Source organism: Anolis sagrei, chromosome 4 (assembly GCF_037176765.1).
Source record: "Anolis sagrei isolate rAnoSag1 chromosome 4, rAnoSag1.mat, whole genome shotgun sequence".
NCBI classification, from domain to species: domain Eukaryota; kingdom Metazoa; phylum Chordata; class Lepidosauria; order Squamata; family Dactyloidae; genus Anolis; species Anolis sagrei.
Genome location: NC_090024.1, coordinates 216747797 through 216768191, shown reverse-complemented (window position 1 = coordinate 216768191; position 20395 = coordinate 216747797). Strand labels below are relative to the sequence as shown.

Genomic DNA, 20395 nt, shown 5'->3' with positions numbered 1-20395 from the left:
AACTGAATGAACACTCGATGCAGCTGGATATCATTGGACTTCAGTCATTAATGTGGTCTGTTTTGCAAGGTTGGCTTTCTGCCACTTTTTCCACCAATTTGGTTTGTATCCCAAGGGAAGCTCAGATCAGGAAATTGTAGCAAACTGATTAAATTTTGGAAAGATTATCCTCTAGCCTGTATTGCGGGCAAAGTAATAGTTTGCAATTGGGGACTGCTGTTATTAATACAGTCAGGTGAGCATTGACCTATGGCCACCTGTTAATGTCCCCAGTGGCGCAATGGGTTAAACCCTTGGGCTGGCAGGACTGCTGACCAAAAGGTCGGTGGTTCCAATCCGGGGAGCAGGGTGAGCTCCCATCTGTAACCTCCAGCTTCTCATGTGGGGACTTGAGAGAATCCTCCTACAGGATGGTAAAACATCTGGGCATCCCCTGGGCAACATCCTTGCAGGCGGCCAATTCTCTGACACCAGAAGCAACTTGTACTTTCTCAGGTTGCTCCTGACACGAAAAAACCCTGTTAATGAAAGACCTCTAAGACTATTATCAACAATTTCGCTCTGCTCCTGCAAACTCAGAGCTGTGACTTTCTTGACTGAATGTACTCATCTGTAATGCAGTCTTCCTTTTTTCCCATGCACCCAATTTTACCAGTCATTATTGTCTTTCATATTGGTATGATAGCCCCAGTTTGGACATTTTGGCTTCTAGGGAGAGTCTAGGGTTGATTTGTTCCTGGACCCACTTATTTGTCTTTTTATCCCTCCATGATATCTGTAGAATTCTCTTCCAGCTCTACCTTTTTAAGAAGTTGATTTTTTCCTGCCAACTTTTTGCACAGTCCAGTTTTTACAACCATACATAAAAATTGGAAATACAATCATTAAATGCTTTCTAGTGCCAAACCCAGCACAGAATGTGCTACCAATAAAAAGATGTCAGAGGGCTTTTTAGTCTTTTTATCTCTGATGGATTTTCTGTGGGGAAGGAAAAAAGAAAAATTGGCAGAGAAAATCCAGGAGGATTCCAAGTCAGAAGTTAAAAAGTCTGAATTTTGCATAGAATTCGATGGATGAAGGAGGGTTATTATTGTCAGGTTTGGCTCCACCGCTGGGCAGAGGGTCTGTCGCCAGAGATGGCAGATGCTCTGAGGCAGGAAGCAACAGCAAAGTGCTGGAGGACAAGAACTGCAGATGACACACTGTCTGCCCTGCATGACCTTAATCTAGCTGGCTGCCTTGCGGGTGTAGTAGAAGACAGTCTCCCCACATCAGTGTCAAAGTAATCTTCAAGCTAGTCAGCTTCTATATGTGGGAAGGGGCTAGGAGGATCTGGCAAGTGTACAATATAGTTCTGTCTGCAAGCATCTTATGTCAGTTTAATCCTGTGTTTTCCAAACCTTTAGATCCTGGGCCTCCCAACCCGTATTCTACTTTAGGAGGTACTCTCAGCCCAACTCCAACTATGTATGTCCGTCAGTGAATTGTAGCAGTGCTCAAATTACTTATTGGGAGGATAGCAGTTTGGGGATAGTAAAGCTTGCTTCTTTAAGTTTGGATTAGCTTTTCTCAGCTACTACTTTTTGGAACGCCTCTAAACTCTTGTGGACATCTGCCTTGCATAATATACATAGACTGTTCAATGAAACATATACTCAGGCTGCATCTAAGTAAAGGTAAAGGCTTCCCCTGTCATTAAGTCTAGTCGTGTCAGACTCTGGGGGTGGTGCTCAGCTCCATTTCTAAGCTGAAGAGCCGACGTTGTCTGCAGACACCTCCTAAGTCATGTGGCCAGCATGACTGCATGGAACGCTGTTACCTTCCCACATTTGCATATTTTTGAACTGCTAGGTTGGCAAGAGCTGAGGCTAACAGCAGGAGCATACCCCACTCCCCGGATTCGAACTTCCAACCTTTCAGTTTGCAAGTTTAGCAGCTCAGCGGTTTAGCCTGCTACACCACCAGAGGGCCCAGGATGCATCTACATTGTAGAATTAATGCAGTTTGACATCACTTTAACTGCCATAGCTCAATGGAATGGAATCTCGTAAATTTTTTAGCTTGGTGAGGTACCAGTACTGTTCGTCAGAGATGGCTAAAGATCTTGTAAAACTTAAACTCCAGTGATTCCACAGCACTGAGCGATGACAGTTAAAGTAGTGTCAAACTGCATTAGTTTTATAATATCAGTGCTCTCAGGTGGTGCAGTGGATTAAACTGCTGATGACACACTTTGCCCTGCATGACCTTAATCTAGCTGAACTTGTTGACCGAAAGGTTGGTAGTTCTAATCTGGGAAGCGGGGTGAGTTTCTGCTGTTAGCCCCAGCTTCTGCCAACCTAGCAGTTCGAAAATATGCAGATGTGAGTAGATCAATAGGTACTGCTTCAGTAGGAAGATAACAGTGCTCCATGCAGTCCTTTCTAAGCCAAAGACTTTGGAGGTGTCTTTGGCTTAGAAATTGAGATGAGTGTTCATGCTTTCTTTGAGTTTTTGTTTTTCTTTCCTGTTCCTCTCACTACTTCTGTTGTTTTACTTTTCTATGACTTTTGCAACATAAGGCAACAGACAGCCCAATCAATGGGCATCTATTGCCCCTCTGTCTTTCTCCTTTCAGCTTAAGCACTAGACTATCCCGTCTATGCATTCAACTTGCTTCTCTATGCCCTGGAGCTCTAATTCAGTGGTGGAATTAGAAAAGGGGTTGAAGCACAACCCGCTCCTATCTGCCCCTGTTATTTTGTTATCAAACAATGGTACACCCCCCCCCCCAAAGATTTTATAGTTCTCCAAAGGACAACAAATAAATATGATTTTTTCCTTTTTATAGAAAACCTTTCCCAGAGATCTGGAGTTGTGCACGCTCAAGACTTTAGAATTTCGGGAATAAACTCAGCAGTAGCTGTACCTCCACAAATTATATTGTACCTAACACGTTAATAAATTGTATCGATTTTATGATTTTTGTGTAACCTGTGTCTTTCAAACTGTGTACTGTATCTATTTCTTGTAGGGCATGTATATAAACTGCTTATTAGAAATGTAGCAAAATCCAAATGTTTAAATTAGTAATTGCACAATTATACGTCCTTCTTTTTCACTGAAGCACGGTAGTTATCCTACTCAGCAATGAAGAACACTGAATGCCTTGGACTAATCACAACCTCTAAGTCTAACATACTTCACTGAATTGTTGTGAAGATTAAGTGGGCATGGGAGGAATATGGTTCACCGCCTTGTTTGAAAACTTGGCTCTTCAGAACAGGCCTTTCACCCTGTGTAATCTCTGGTCAGCCTGATGATCCACTGACTGTGTCACTCCACACCTTGATTTATTACTGCAGATAGCATTATTCACAGGTTCAACTGCATTTTAGGAAATTTTATAATTTCTTTAAATTTTCACAATGCTTACAGTTTATTAGTTGAGATTTTATGTGTGTTGTCATTTTTATATTTATGTAACTGTGTATATACAGTATTGTTGTTTATATGCGGCACTTGGAGTGCTACTGTGAGCTGCCACAAGTCCCTTTGGGGAAATGGTGGTAGGGTATAAATAAAGATATTATTATTATTATTATTATTATTATTATTATTATTATTATTATTACCCTTGCTGGATAGGTGGTCACAATATTTTAGTGTAGAACATTATTTATTTATTTATTTATTTATTGTACTTATATTCTGCCCTTCTCACCCCAAAGGGGACTCAGTGCGGATTGCAGAACACATACATGGCAAACATTCAATGCTGATTCTACAACGGCAAGACAGACAACAGATAGAGGTAGATTTAGGCTTTTTTTTCTCATCATTCAGCATCTTTTGGAGGCTATGCTCAGTTCTGGCCACAGGGGATGGTGTCACTCCATCTCCTTGCCAAAGAGCCTTCTTTGTTTGTAAACTTTCCTCCAAAACACGGTGCCTAAAATACCTCTCAGCTTAATATGGTTCCTATTCATCTACATCCATTGCTGTTTTCAATCTGCTAGATGGGCAGGGGAGCTGGGTTGAATGTCAGCAGCTCACCTTGTCCCAGCTTTTGAACTGTCAACCTCTTGGTTGGCAAAATTTACTGCACTTGCAGCTGGTGATTAACTTTCTGTGCTAAAGCTGGACCATAACTATACTAAAACAAAAATGTGACCTTCCCTCCATTCCAACTGCCACTTCCCTAGCCACAGAGAGAGAGAAAAAAGGTAGTATTCTCTGGACTTATTCCCCTCCTACACGGCTATTTATTTTTCTTTTTGTGTTATGTTTTAGTTAAACTGTAAGTCTGAGAGCAGAGAACAGTTTTGTTTCTTCTTCACTTCCATCTAGAGATGGTGCTACATAAATAAATAAATGATCACGACTATGATGACAACATCAACAATCATCATCATCATCAAAATTTTAGGTTCTAGCATACCATTAAAAGAAAACATAACGTACTTCCATAAAATGCTCATGAATTCATTCATCGGAATCTGACCTTTGCTTCAGAAGAAAATAAATTCCATACTCCTCGTGATTATCACTCTGTCTTCAGGTAGTTTGAAATATTGCACAGAAATGGAAAAGGCTGCTTTTGTGGATGAAATCTCTCAGAATCTTCTGGCTTTGCAGTACGGTGGGTTGAGGAAGATATGCATCTAAAAAGCAACTATTCCAAGCTCTTTGTATTGAAGTGTTTCATTGGAAAGCTGGCATTTTACCAGCAATATGAAAAGTAGTTCCGGATTGGTTAAAGTTTCATATTTGGTACATCTTGACCCAAGTAAAAAGGCAAGACTTCAAAGATAGCATAAAACTCAGCCAATGCACCCTGATAGTAAGGCTGTAACACTATTTAAAAAACAATCACATGGCAAAGAAGAGTACTGGGCAACAATTACTTTTTTTCTTAACAAGATAAGCACTCATAAATCCCTATTTATGCAAAGAGATCGTGTGTCAGTAATGAATCCCAGTTGGCCACATCCTTGATCTTACCGTCCTTAGCATTTTTGTTCAAATCGCTTTGAGATCAGAAACAGATTGCTGAAGGCAATTGATGAGACCCTACATATTTAATTCATATAAAGTATAAGTTGACTAAATGTATAATTTGAGAGCAAGTTTTGGGGCAAAATTATAGATTTTTATTTGTCTCCCTGTTGCAATTCTTATGTGGAATGAGGCTGCGGGAGAGTCTAGGGGCCTGCTTGGGATGATTATATGCCAAGCACATTCTGACACCTGAGCAAGTTTGATCTGCCACAGGAAGTCTCTTTACAGTTCTTGAAGTGATAATATGTTTGTAGCATTTTCAGACATCACACCCACCCTCAACAGATCAGAACTTGAAATGCAGCCATGTTGTGGTACCCAGGACATTTAATGTCAGCACAGTGTTTTCTTGTCTGGAGTCATCTGCACATAAAGCTAATGACAGCATGGGTTTGGCTTTGCCAATGTTTATGTGCCCCATCAGCTACAACAAGGATGGGCAAAACCCAACCCATGGATTGCATACAGAGGTCCCAACCATTTTTGCAGTCCCTAAAAAGAAAAGAAAAAATACCTTGTTTTTGCATTATTCTAAAGCAATCACAGCTAATTGTATTCCATAAAACCTTCCAGATAAGCAGCTATTCTCTAACGCAAGGTCCATACCTCATTACATACCTAGTTTCAGTGTGCTTATCCCCCCCCCCCCAAAAAAAAAGAATTAGAAATGGAAATGTTCACCCTTGGTTGCTGTTATCAATCTGAACTGTGATGTTATGCTATACAACAGCAGACGGAAGCATTGGATTCAGAAGTCCATAGTTGGCAAAAATTTTACCATTGTGGTCTAGAAGATTATTATCAAAGCTAAGTCACGCATTTACACAGAGGACATGTTTACACATTGAAACATGGGTTAGAGCTGGCATGGACAAATTTTTTTGCCCTGGGGCTTTTTTTGTGGGCTTGGCTGCAAGGGCTGGGCCAGATGGAGTGTGGGTGGGGCCAGAAGAGGCAGGGTCATGGGCTGAAAAGGGGGTGGGGTAAGAAGGGGCGGGGTGGTGACGGGTCTGTCTCCAGTGAGACAAACACACTGCTGGTGCTTGACAACTGCATGTTTGTCTCCCTGGCTCTTCCGGGCTCTGGAAAGACAGCGGCCAGCCTTTCTCGGGCCCAGAGAAGGGAAAGAAACATGCCACTGTCAAGCATACTTGGCAATGGCATGTTTCTCTCTCCAACTCTTCTCTAGAGCCCGAGAAGGCAGCGGCCCACCTTCCTTGGAACCAGAGAAGGGAGACAAACACGCCGCTGCCAAATACTCTGCCTTGACTCTCCTCTCAGCCTGGGAATGCAGTGGGTCACTGCATCCACATACTGAAAGGGAGGCCAAAGCAGACGGGAGCTGGGGTGAAGAGCCCAAAGGGGTGCATCCGGCCCACAGGCCTGGGTTTGCCCATGTCTGGGTTAGAGTATGAACAAGAAAAAACAGTAGAAAGCAAAAGTTTCAAAGCTTTCACTTTTTATTTTCTTTCACCTGGTTTATTGTTATCACCTGAAGCAAGGAGCCCCTGGTGGCGCAGTGAGTTAAACCCCTGTGCTGGCAGGACTGAAGACCGACAAGTTGCAGGTTCAAATCTGAGGGTAGGCGGATGAGCTCCCTCTATTGACTCCAGCTCCTCATGCGGGAACATGAGAGAAGCCTCCCACAAAGAATATAAAAAATATCAAATCATCCGGCCATCCCCTGGGCAACGTCCTTGCAGACGGCCAATTCTCTCACACTAGAAGTGACTTGCAGTTTCTCAAGTCGCTCCTGACATGACAAAAAAAACAAAACAAAAAACACCTGAAGCAACAGACTTTGGCTATCACTAACCATAGTTAATAAAACAAGTCATCCATTTGGCTACTGAATGATGGTTTCTAAGGCTAGTTTGTTTAAATAAAACATAGTTATTGTGAGTCAGACCTCCAAGTCTAGACTACAGACTAAACTATGGTTAACCAGAAGCTTTCATAAGCCTCTTCAAGGTTTCACATGAGGGAGAAAGGAGAGCACAACAGCCCAAGATTTTCTGTGTCTAGTTCACACTCATGCCTGTGATGCTAAATAGTTTAGCAAAATGGACTAATGCAGCTACCAAGTCTCATTAGCATTATGGAATTTAGCACTTGTGGACAGACAACAATTTAACAAAATCAAAAGGAAATCAAGTGAACCATCTTTGATATAATACTCTCTCTCTCTCTCTCTCTCTCTCTCTCTCTCTCTCTCTATATATATATATATATAAACACAGGAAAGATCAGGATACAGCCTAGTTAGCAAATCTGAGATCACGAGGATAATATAAGACTGGAAGTCAAAGGTTATGGAAAGGAGGAAAGGAGAATTTAATTAAGCACAAGAGCAGTCACTCCCTCTCCTCAAAGAAGAAAGGTCCAGAACCAAATTGCTGGCTTTCAGTTAAGAGAGATAGTCAGTCAGACAGACAATCTTTTAAAAGAGCAATTGTGTTTGACCAAGAAAGCATTGAAGAAACAAACATCTTGAAACCCATCTCAGATTAGATGGCAAACAAGAGTCCTAGTCTTGATTACACAGGTTTCACATACCTTCCTGCTGGATAAGAAAGACAATCAAGTTGTCACCATCAGATATATTTTGACTTGGCAAGCAAGCAAGACACAAATTACTTGCTAAGACAGGCAACATTCCACACATAAGTGATCTGTAAACATCCAGCAGTGGATTGCCATCAGAAGACTCAGTGACAGGAAGAGCCAAGACTTGGCTGGGAATGACAGTGGAGTACTCATATTTATTGGCCAGGGCTAAAAATGAAAGCTTGGAAAAGTTACTTTTTTAGATTGCAGCACCCAGAGTCTTCCCTTTCACAGCCAGTATCACCTGTATCTTTCCCAGAGTTTGAAAATAAAAGAAAAAGTAGAGCTCTTTAACTGTGAAAACTTTTTCTGCAAAGATTACTGTTGAAGATGCAAAGTGGGGATTGGGTTTGCATGATTGGGTGGAGATTGGAAAAGCTCATAGTGCCCGGGGAATTCTAGTACTTGTAGTTGAAAAAGTAATTTTTCCAACTGTGAGCTCCTGTGCAGGTCCGCACTGTGTATCTCATAGCAGCGAAAGACAATGAGAACTTCATCTGCAAGATATAAGATATTCTGTTTCTGAACGTAGAACTTCTATTTAGATATCATTTTTTGTGGAAAGAGCTTCCATAGATAGAGTTTTAGAGAACCTAAAATGAAAAGGAGGAGGAGTTGGAGCAACATGGTGGGCTGCAGGAGCCTTGTAGCAACCCCATTATTTGTAGGCACCAGCTACACTTGAAGATTATTGTTCTTTACTTTAGACTGTGAGTCATCTCCACATTGGTGACATAATCTTGAGCAACCAAAGAATCCGATCCTTATCTCAGACATTCATCTCACCTGCTTTCTAACCCTGGTCTGTCTAGACACGTTGTTTCCTCTTTGGATTCCTTGTTGTCATCGACAATAGAAGAGCACCAAGGAGATGGGAGGGTGAAGAGCTGAGTTTTCCCCCAAAGAGTTTCATTAAAGTCTTCCACCACATAAAGCCAATTCTGAATTATCTTGAGCACCCCACAGACCTACTCCTCACCCCCGACAAAGAGACTAACAGCTTATGGTTTGGAGACGAACCAATTACATTAGACATAAATAATTTTTTGTCAGCTCCACATTCAGTCTTAGGAGACCCCTCCACCCCCACTGTGTCCAGGAACATTCAAATTATCTCTAAAAGATTAAAAATGTTTTTGTTTACTTATACAAAGCTTATCAAAGTGATTCTACAGCACACCTGCAAAAGTAGAAAAAAATATCCATTTAAAAAGTACTATTATCTAGGTCCTCCATTGTGATTCTGTAGTCGGCTTCCAGTAGAAATTGACCTGGAGTTGTGCTGGAGGATCTATAGCAGTGGTCTCAATCTTTTTTTTTTTTTTTTTTTACCAAGGTCCACAATCCACATTACTACCAAAAGGGTTACAAAACAATGTGATGCGGCGGCAAAAACGCCAATGGGATTTTGGCCTGCATCAATAGGAGTATAGTGTTTAGATCCAGGGAAGTCTATTCTGCCTTGGTTAGACCACACCTGGAATATTGTGTCCAGTTCTGGGCACCACAATTGAAGAGATATATTGACAAGCTGGAATGTGTCCAAAGGAGGGCAACTAAAATGATCATGGGTCTAGAGAATAAGCCCTATGAGAAGCGGCTTAAAGAGCTGGGCATGTTTAGCCTGAAGAAGAGAAGGCTGAGAGGAGACATGATAGCCATGTATAAATATGTGAGAGGAAGTCATAGGAAGGAAGAAGTGAACTTGTTTTCTGCTGCCCTGGAGACTATGACGTGGAACAATGGCTTCAAACTACATGAAAGGAGATTACATCTGAACATTAGGAAGAACTTCCTGACCGTGAGAGTTGTTCAGCAATGGAACTCTCTGCCCGGAGAGTGATAGAGGCTCCTTCTTTAGAAGCTTTTAAACAGAGGCTGGATGGCCATCTGTCGGGGGTACTTTGAATGCAATTTTCCTGCTTCTTGGCAGGGGGTTGGACTCTTCCAACTCTATGATTCTATGAAACTGTTTTTGGTCAACTTTAGATTCGGTTTGGTTATTTGGGGTGCTGATTCAGAAAATGACTTTGGACAGACCACATCAGCTCTAGTTTCTGATACAGAACATATGCCATCCAGAAGTCTCCATCTTCATGTCCACAGAAAACCATATTTAATCATCTAGAGCTGATGTGATCTATCCAGTGCAAGATTCTAAGAGAGAACACTTTAATCAAGTCTGTGAACAATCAAATCTGCAAAAGATACTGATCCATTGCAACATGCAGTGTGATTATCAGTAGCTGCAAAGATTGGTTTACTGAATCAAGATTGGAGAATTCTTAAATGAGAAATATTTGTGTACCTCTGAGCACATGCAGAACTCTCTTTTGTATTACTGAACAATTGCATTCTCTATCTCCTTATTCACTAAGAAGAAAGGAGTACGGTCAGCAAAGATCAATGCCAGTGGACATGATCTGAATGCAAAGGCCAGACATCCAAAGTTCAATTGCTGCCATCTCCGGTTTCTAAAATCCCAGTGATATCCAAACATCCTTCTCCTCTTTAGAAAACTTCCAATAACAAACAAGGAAAAGCCTCTTCGTGATATCCAATAATGAGTGTTCTTAATTAGAACAGAAGAAGGGGAAAATAAGTTAGCATGCATCTAGTGAAATTGAACTAGTTATTGCCAAGCTGAGTTTCAGGCAAAGGGCTTTCTTTTCAAAAGCTATTAGATCTTCTTTTTTAAAAAAACAAAAACCAAAAGATGTCAGAGATTGAACTTGAAACCTTATCCATATAAAAACTATGTTTCAACTTTGAACTATGAATCCTTCTTTGGAGAATGTTTGAGAAGACAAAACAAAGATTTGCATTTTCTCAACAGGTTCCAATTTTGGGTTCCAGATGCTGGATTGCAGTCCTATAAATCCAGACTATTGACCAATAATAACTGTGGATGATGGATGCTGTGGACCAACATCAGGGAATGCAAAGTTTAAATCCATTTCTGTAGAATAGGTTTCAATCCTGACAATATTTCTGTAAGCAAAGTTATGGTAATAATCATCATCATGATGATCTTTATTTGTATTCTGCCCTATCTCCCTGAGTTGCAAGAATCGCACACATGCAAATATCTCTCAAAGATGCAGCACATTACAAGAAGCATTCAAGTCAAAATCAAATCTTTCTTTATTACGACCATAGATCAGCATAACAAGAAGCATTAGAAAGAACAAAACTCACGGGGAAGAGTGAATGAATTCCAAATACATGCAGAATTCATGCACTGAGCTTGAATACAAGTAAAATCTGTTACCAAAAACTTAACTCATAAATGTATTCATTAAAAATTGCTGAAGACAGCACAAGAGGGAGAAAATGAATACTCTGTGATCAAGGAGGCATTTAGGAAATTCCACCACTATAGGAAGATTCAACCTGAAAGGCGAAATGTAGCAACATGAGGAGCAGATTATAACACAGGCCAGTCCTCTGAGTACAGCTTGCAAAATATATTTGTGTTAGAGTCTGCCTTTCATGTTGCTATAATTTGCCTTTCACTTGTAGCTGAAGACAGTATTATTTAGGAAAGTGTCAACCCTCCAAAATAAGGGTAGGCTTTATATTGGGCATGCATTATATATCTTTTAACTTGTGTAGCTTTCAATTGATTTTTGAACACATGATTTAATTTTTTTAACATTATGTTGTGAATGTTTTTAACTTATTGTTTTTGGAAGCCATCTTGGGTCCTGCTCTGGGACAAAGGTGGCATAAAGGTAAAGTGGTAAAGGTTTCCCCTTGACATTAAGTCTCGTTGTGTCCAACTCTGGGGGGTGGTGCTCATCTCCATTTCTAAGCAGAAGAGACTGCGTTGTCAGTAGACGTTTTCAAGGTCATGTGGCCGGCATGACTGCATGGAGCGCCGTTACCTTCAGACCGAAGTGGTACCTATTGATCTACTCACACTGGCATGTTTTTGAACTGCTAGACTGGCAGAAGCTGGGGCTAACAATGGGATCCCACCCTGCTCCCCACATTCGAACCACCGACCTTTCAGTCAGCAAGTTCAGCAGCTCAGTAGTTTAACCCGCTGTGACATCAGGGGCTTTTATATGAATAAATATATATGTGAATAAAACTCAACAAAATAAGAATCAAACAAATGTCTAGAAACTGTTCAATGGCTAAAAAGAAGAACAAATCAACAAAGAATGGAATCCTAGGAGGCTATCCCCACCCACCAGACCCTACATCTAAAAATTAAGGTGGAATGGAGAAGTATTTTTGAATCACATGGTAGGCTGTCTCAATGGAAGTCCCCCCAATGCATACGCATGATAGTCTTGTAACACATGTGCATGACGGTTTCACACTGCATTCTCTTGGCCAAGTGGAATTTGAGGTATTAAGAGAATAAGGAAATGAGAACTGCAGTTGCATCATATCCAACCAATGGAAACTTAAACTGGAACAATATTCTAGAACACCTGTGTGCCTGTGTTTGTTTTAAAAACTACGGAATACACTTACCATCGGTTTGATTCTCTTAGATCAGTGGTTCTTAACCTATGGGCCACGGACCACCAGTGGGCCACGAGGACAAAAATCTGGTCTGCGAGCCTCCTTCCTCCTTGTTTATTTTATGTTATTTATTTTATTTCCACTTTGTTTGCACCTCCTGTCACTCCTTCCCTGTCACTGACCATGGCATATGTTCTGTATCAGAACTTTGAGCTGGTGAGATCTATCCAATGCAATTTTCTGAAACAGCACCCCAAACCAAATCTAAAGGTGACCAAAAATGGATATGTAACCCCTTTGGTACGAATGTTAGAGAGTGGTACTTGGTCAAGTGGTCCCTGGTCAAAAAAAGGTTGGGAACCACTGTCTTAGATGTTCCTATTTCCTCCAAGCCGATGTATATCTTCCTTCCTGCTTTGATTCCTACAACATTTAGTGTCCACACTTATAGGTAAAGGTAAAGGTTTTCCCCTGACATTGAGTCCAGTCATGTTCAACTCTGGGCATTGGTTCTCATTTCCATTTCTATGCCAAAGACCTGGTGTTGTCCATAGACACCTCCAAGGTCATGTGGCCAGCATGACTGCATGGAGTGCCGTTACCTTGCCACCAGAGCTGTTCATATTAATCTACTCACATTTGCATATTTTCGAACTGCTAGGTTGGCAGAAGCTGGGGCTAACAGCGGGAGCTTATGCTGCTCTCCAGATTCGAACCTGCGACCTTTCAGTCAGTAAGTTCAGCAGCTCAGTGGTTTAACCCACTGTGCCACTGTGGGCTCCAGCCATACTTATAGATATTCTTTATAAAGGCCACCACTCTCACATATATATATATAATGTTCTTTATTTAACATGCTGCAGACAGCAGGTGAGGCAGACCTATTCTCTCTGTTTTGGTCTTCAGTAACAGATTCCATGCCCTTGCTTGTTGTAGGCAGGCACACATGCTATATCAGGATCACTTAAATCCCATTATTTCACAACTTAAGCTTTATTGCATTATTTCCTGCAGGCCCACTGCTTCAGCTCAACACCAAGGGTCCGTGCCTCTCCAATCTTCTTTTGCCATCTTTCTCATGCCTGTGCCAATTAAGAAATTTCTGGCTAGGTAGAGCCGAAGGAGGAAAGGGACAGGATGGGTGAAAAAAGACTTTGTAAAAAGAAGCCTCTTTGCCCTGTTTTGTTAACTGAAGCAAGCCTGTTTATTGCTAAAGGCGCTTCTTCATTTTCTGTGTTCATTAAGTCTGTAGTACACAGTTTTACACTGATTGAAAAGCAGAGAGAACATTCTCCCTGGCTTCAAGGTATAATGATGAAAACATCAAGGTTAGCCTAAGACATTTTATTTCCTGAGGCAAATGGCAAGATGGTACCCATTCTGAATTCTATGCACAGAAGCTGCAGTTGAATTTTATTTCCACATTGTCAATATTATAACATCCTTTTACCACATTTGAAGCATTGGACTGGTCTAAGGGACCCAGGAGAGACTTTGTGTCATGTACAACTCTGTTCTTTAACAAAAGGGAACAACTGGTAAGTCTAACAGGAATACTCAAGAGGTTACCTTTGCTGCCCCTTGGAGTTTGCTGCCTATGGCAATTGCTTCACTTTGTCTGATGGTGAAACTAGCCCTGGAAAAGGAAATGAACAATTGAGTACTTTGGATTTTAAATTTTCCCCCCAGATTTTAGAATACCTGTATCTGCATGCATGCAGATATATTGGAGATGATAGTCAAGCCTCAATTTATTTAAGTTTCAATAAGCCCGAAGGTAATGTTATTTTATATAATACAATAAAATACAGTATTTTAAATAATGTTGTGCAGGAAAAAATATTTGCGTACATGGAACAACAATAAAGCAAAAGTGTCACAGTCTCATCCATCCAAGTGGACCATTTCAGATTTTGGAATATGAACCTGAAGGTTAATAAGATTTTTGCCATGTGTAATTGTGCTTCCAAATGATTCCCTAAACAAGGAGATAGCAACAATGGTTGGAAACATGCTGCCCTCCAGATGTGGTTGGGCTGAACTCCTAGCAGCCTTAGCCAGCACAGCCGATAGTGAGGAGTGCTGGAAATAAGGAGGGCCAAACAGTCCCATTGTCTGGGCTAGCATACATGCTGTGGATATGGCAATTTAAAGGGGGTTTCTTAAATAAATAAATAAATTATGCCCCCAATTTCCGTACTAGATACATTTCCAGACTAGCAGTAATATAGAATGACTGAGACCCTAGGTGTATGTATAGCTCCACACATGCAATTCTATGTTCTTTCACTACCTAGCAGCTGACAAGTACCAAGTGGGAGTTTTCTGATGTCACTTCTACACCCTGAAATATTATAAACCATTATTATTAAGCAATGCAATGTAATTTCTACAGGTTAAAGCTTCCTTTAAGAAGAAGCAGATGAATTCCAATAATGCAGCAAAATAAACTTCCTAGTGCAAGCAAGTACCAAAGTCTGAGTGTGACAACAAATGTTATTTGCCTCCTTTGCCCTTTCAAATTACTTCTTTCCCATCAATATCTTGCATCAGAAAAGCAGTCACTGTGTATTTGTATACACAAATTGGATGCAACATATTGCCAATCTAAGTATGCACAAATGTATTTAAGATATGACAGGAGAGGCAATGTGATGTAGTAATTTCAGCATTGGACAAGGACTCTGGGAAACTGGGTTCAAAACCCCATTCAAACATGGAAACCCACTTGGAAGGTTTCTTTAGAGCAGAGGAAGCCAATGACAAATCTGCTCTCTTCCCAAGAAAGAGTCGCCTTAGGGTCACCGTAACGCAAATGACTTAAAGGCATACAACAGCAAAGGAATGAAACCTGCTACTTGCTCAGAGATTTTGAGTTCTAGATAAGCAAGTTTGGAGGAGGGGAAGAATGCAAAGCAATGAAATCTGGCTACCACTATTTAAAAACTGTAAAATCATAATAACACTCAAAAACAGGGGAATTCTGGACAAGAAACAATCAGGGCCAGCTAATCATCTCCCAACAAAGGATTCCCTGAGGCCCTAAAAAGGCACACCTTGAAACTGCTGGGCCATTTAATGCTAATCAAGGTGTCCAATTAAACATTCATACCTATCTTGAACAGACAAGAGTTCTTTCTCCCACCCTGGACATTCCACAGATATATAAACCCCATTTTCCTAGTTTCCAACAGATCTCACCACGTCTGAGGATGACTGCCACAGATGCAGTCGAAACGCCAGGAGATAATGTTTCTGGAACATGGCCATACAGTCTGGAAATCGCACAACAACTCAATGAAATTATTCATTTTTGAAATCAACATCCTGAAAATCTCCTTTAAAAGCAAGATAAAAATAGCTAAAAGATAACTAGAATAGCAGTGACCACTGGAGAGGATGAATATGCAAACCTATCCAGTCTGATCAATGGAGTGTTCCTGTCATTTGCAAAATGGGGATTCTGGCAAATTACAGGAACACCTGATCTATGCCAAGCCATCTTCTGAATGAGCCCTATCAAATCACCTGCAAATGCACTGGCATTTTTTTCTAGCTTTGATGCTGGCCATCTACATGCTCCTTGATACAGGGTGCCTCCATTCCAACTATTTAGAAAGCTTCCTTTATATTCTTCATCTCCCTCTTCATTTTAGCATGAAGTCAAGCTTTGTCAGTAAAATGTACTCTGAATCAATGGAGGGGAAGAGAAACCTCTCCATGGCTACATTTGGGGCCCTCACTCATTCAAAGCCAAGAATTCCTGCTGCGAGGAATCAAAGCAGCTCCTGTAGCTGAACGATTTGAACAATGCAGCTTTCTTGGCCTTGGTTTGCTGCTGATGAGAAGAGGCCCCTTCACCCTGTCCATCTTCCATGGCTAAAGTGGTGGTGTCTCCAACTAGTTGGGGCTGATAGGCAATGTAGTGAGCACATCTGGATGGCAGCAGATTTGGCTGTGAGAGAAGTAGGCAAATATTAATGCACAACTACAGTGAGCTTTTGTACACTGCACACCAGTAATATACATTCTAATCAGGAAAAGCACTCTTATTATCATCAAGTAGTGCTGCTCAGCATAATTTATTATAACAGAGGTCCCTTATTTGAGGTTCAGAAAGCCCTTGTAGGGCTGGCAGCTGCCTTTTATTAAAAGAATGCCCTCTGTGAGGACCAGAAAGCTTTTCCTTTTAATATAGACTAAAGGAGATGCCAAAACACTATATTTCAGAGTGTGAGCAAAAAACAGAACTACATCATGTAATCTGTAAGCATGGACAATATGCTAATTTTACAGAGAAAAACAAAGCTAGGTTAACTAGGATCTGGACAGCACATAAACTTGTTAATAGTTAAGTCGCATCAAGAATTTCAGCAATCCCTTATTACTATTTTGAAAACCTAACCATACTCTCAGCAACCAATATTTTACCCATTCTGGCTCTTCTAGAGCAGAACTTCTCAACCTGAGGGTTGGGATCCCTGGGGGAGTCACGAAAGGATGTCAGAGGGTCGCCAAAGACCATCTGGAAACACAGTATTTTCTATTGGGCATGTGGGAAGTTTGGCCCAATATATTGTTGGTGGGCCTCAGAATATTCTTTGATTGTACGTGAACTATAAATCCCAGGAGCTACAACTCCCAAATGTTAAGATCTATTTTCCCCAAAGCCCACCCGTGTTCATATTTAGGCAAATTGAGTATTTGTGCCAATTTTGGTCCACATCCATCATTGTTTGAGTCCACAGTGCTCTCTGGATGTAGGTGAACTACAACTCCAAAACTCAAGGTCAATGCCCACCAAACCCTTCCAGTATTTTCTGTTGGTCATGGGAGTTCTGTGTGCCAAGTTTGGTTCAATTCCATCATTGGTGGAGTTCAGAATGCTCTTTGATTGTAGGTTAACTATAAATCCCAGCAACCACAACTCCCAAATAACAAAATCAATCTCCCCCAACCCCACCAATATTCATATTTGGACATGTCGAGTATTTGAGCCAAATTTATCCCAGTGATTGAAAACATATCCTGCATAATCAGATATTTACCTTACAATTAATAACAGTAGCAAAATTAAAGTTATGAAGTAGCAATGAAAATAATTTTACGGTTGGGAGTCACCACAACCTGGGGAACTGTATTAAAGGGTCGCAGCATTAGAAAGGTTGAAAGACACTGTTCTAGAGAGTGCCATCATATTTGCAGCCCACACTCAAGTTCCCCCTGGAGCCCCCGGTGGCGCAGTGGGTTAAACTGCTGAGCTGCTAAACTTGTTGACCAAAAGGTCGCAGGTTCAAATCCGGGGAGCAGCTTGAGCTTCCGCTGTCAGCTCCAGCTTCTGCCAACCTAGCAATTCGAAAACCTTCAAATGTGAGTACGGTAGATCAATAGATACTGCTTCGGCGGGAAGGTAGCGGCGCTCCATGCAGTCATGCCGGCCTCGTGACCTTGGAAGTGTCTATGGACAACGCCGGCTCTTCGGCTTAGAAATGGAGATGAGCACCACTCCTCAGAGTTGGACACGAGTGGACTTAATGTCAGGGGAAGCCTTTACCTTTTTCCCTCAGGTTCCCCCAATGGTCAAAACTAATTTTTGCCTCACAAATCACCCCAAATGTGAGGCCCCAAAACATAGACAGAATGACCCCCTCTTGCTTGCCACAGTCATCCACCCCTGGTTTAGAGAAATATATATAAAGAACTCGATGACACAACCAGCATGGAAAAACTATTTTGTTGGCTCCTTACTGCTCTTTTATTTCTCCCCACTAGCCATTAATCTAAGAATGCAGCTCAATTTTTGATCTTGTCTTCTTTGTTTGATTAAGAGGCTTTAGAGGATAAGCTTCGAGTGGAAAGCAATTTGACAAATCACCACAAGAAATATGAAAGATACCAGGGTCAAACTGAGAATGAACTTTAAAAATAAGAGGAAAGGGATCTGTCTCTTCCTGAAGACTTCTATTTAGCACTAATGATCTTCTAAAATAAACTACCATTTTCAGCTTCTGTTAAGAGGAAGCACACTGGCACAAAGGAGAGAATGGGCTTACATACAGCTACATAAGCAGAACTTTACTGAAGATGAGCAGATTGCTCCCTAGGCTGTTCTGACTTATTATTTCCCTGACTTATAGGCTGATGGGGAAATATTTACTTTTTAGGAAATTAATACAATGTGTTGCCGAAGGCTTTCATGGCCGGAATCACTGGGTTGCTGTGATTTTTCCGAGCTGTATGGCCATGTTCCAGTAGCATTCTCTCCTCTCCAGAATGCTTCTGGAACATGGCCATACAGCCCAGAAACTCACAGCAACTCAATTAATACCATGTTCTAAATGCCCTTTAATTGCTGGTTAGTGTAAATGAAAGAAACAAAGATGGACATGGAATGAGAAGCAATGGCTTGAAAGCCAGGCTGTACTGAGGAGTATGTTTTCTTGAAAAGAGAGAAAGAGAGAGAGAGAGAGCAAGAGAGAGAAAATGCACAGGAGCTTGGGAAAAGTAATTTTGGACTATATCTCCCAAAAGATATCAGCCAGTATGACCACTGAACATGATGTTTGAGGGACCCTGGGTGCTATAGTCCAAAAATAGTTAAAGAGCATCAAAAAGCATGAGCAGAAGCCAGTATCAGCATATGGTAAAGTACCTGCTGATTTGAAGGACGGGTAATCCTCCTTTCCCCATGTGACAGAGGCTAGTAATGTATTTGTTCCTATTGGTTGCAACAGTTTATAGGTTGTCTAGATAAAAAAACAAAAACAAAAAACAACTTTCTCCCATAGTTTCCAAAAGTGATTTTTTTTTAACTTAACTTGGGGGGAGGCAGTGGTATCAATGCAATTTGCTGGCCAACTTGTTTCTTATCATCCAATTAACTGACTTCAGACAGTTGTTTCTGCTTCAGTAGCAGCTCTTATCTTTATTTACATTTCATTCATTGCACTACCACTTACTCATTAGCATAGTCAGATGCAATGGAGAAGAGCAAAGAGGGAGAAGAAATGTTGTTTGCTATATTTATACCCCACTGTTATCAGCTCAATAATTCAGTGCCCAGCCTCCTAGTCTATTGTAACATCTTCCTTTTCTGTTTCACGCATGCTTCATAATCCTCCACAACTTAGCTCTTTCATAGCTAGCAGTATGGAGATTTTAAAGTTGTACAATATATATTGACATTACACTGATAAGTGAAGCTGCATATTGGCTGTCCCTGCTCTGTTGTTGTCATTCTCACGTTATGGTGACTCTATGGCTATCCTGCCACTGTGCTTTCTTTGCAAGATTAATTCAGAGGAGGTTGCCATTGCTTCCCTTAGATGCTAAGAACATATGATTTGCTAAGTGTAACCCAGTAGGTTGTTATGACTGAAGACTGGTTTCTCAGAGCCGTAGTCCAGCACTCAAACCACTATTCCACACTGGCTCTCACTCTTGCTTTCTGTGCAACAGAATGAACAAGAACAGAGTTCACCTAGTTTCAGTTCTCCTCTTTCTGAGACACATTATATTCATTTTAAGACATAAAATCATTGCTGGTTTTGGATTGTTGTAGGTTTTTCAGGCAGTATGGCCATGTTCTAGAAGCATTCTCTCCTGATGTTTTTGCCTGCATCTATGGCAGGCATCCTCAGAGGTTTATGACCATCACAGACCTCACAACCCCTGAGGATGCCTGCCACAGATGCAGGCAAAATGTCAGGAGAGAATGCTTCTAGAACATGGCCATACAGCTCAAAAAACCTACAACAACCCAGTGATTCCAGCCATGAAAGCCTTTGACAATACATTGCTGGTTTTACTTCTATACACACAAATACAAATAAGCAAATCCACACTCTCTTGTTGCAGGCCTATTCCTCCTCATTTTGGCAAGGCATAAGCGATCACTGCAGTGTGCAGTTCTTCTACTTGGCAACTGCTTTTATCTTACTAATTCCTTCCCAGGAAAACTATGCCTATAGCCATCATCATTATGTTTGATATTCCAAATCCTTCTCCTTTGAAAGAACATTCAAAGGGAAGCATGATTTCCAGACTGAGATTGCTCTTCTTGGCAATGTTTGTTTTTATATGTTACTTTAATTATTATGGTTCATAGTTTACAACATTATTTGTATTGATTTCTAAGTTGCCTTTGTTAGAGTTCATTTCCGCATCTGTGAGTGTCTACATTCATCTTCATTGCGACAGCCTTTAGGTGAATTCTTTGCAGTGAAAAGAGAGGGTAAAGATTCTTTTAAAATCAAATAAAAATCCTTAC

General features: G+C 41.0%; 2 protein-coding genes across 6 annotated transcripts in view; both read right to left on the bottom strand.

The window, feature by feature from the left end:
- The window catches only part of MANBAL (mannosidase beta like), a 101765-nt gene that overhangs the window by 1402 nt on the left and 79968 nt on the right, over positions 1–20395 (bottom strand). The window lies entirely within an intron of this gene.
- The window catches only part of SRC (SRC proto-oncogene, non-receptor tyrosine kinase), a 113221-nt gene that overhangs the window by 53931 nt on the left and 38895 nt on the right, over positions 1–20395 (bottom strand). The window contains exon 2 of one of the 5 annotated variants that reach the window (XM_060772214.2): positions 13696–13762. The exons of the other annotated variants lie outside the window; for them this stretch is intronic. The gene's annotated coding sequence lies outside the window, so the exon portion shown is untranslated. The remainder of the gene's footprint in view (positions 1–13695; positions 13763–20395) is intronic. 5 annotated transcript variants of the gene reach the window in all.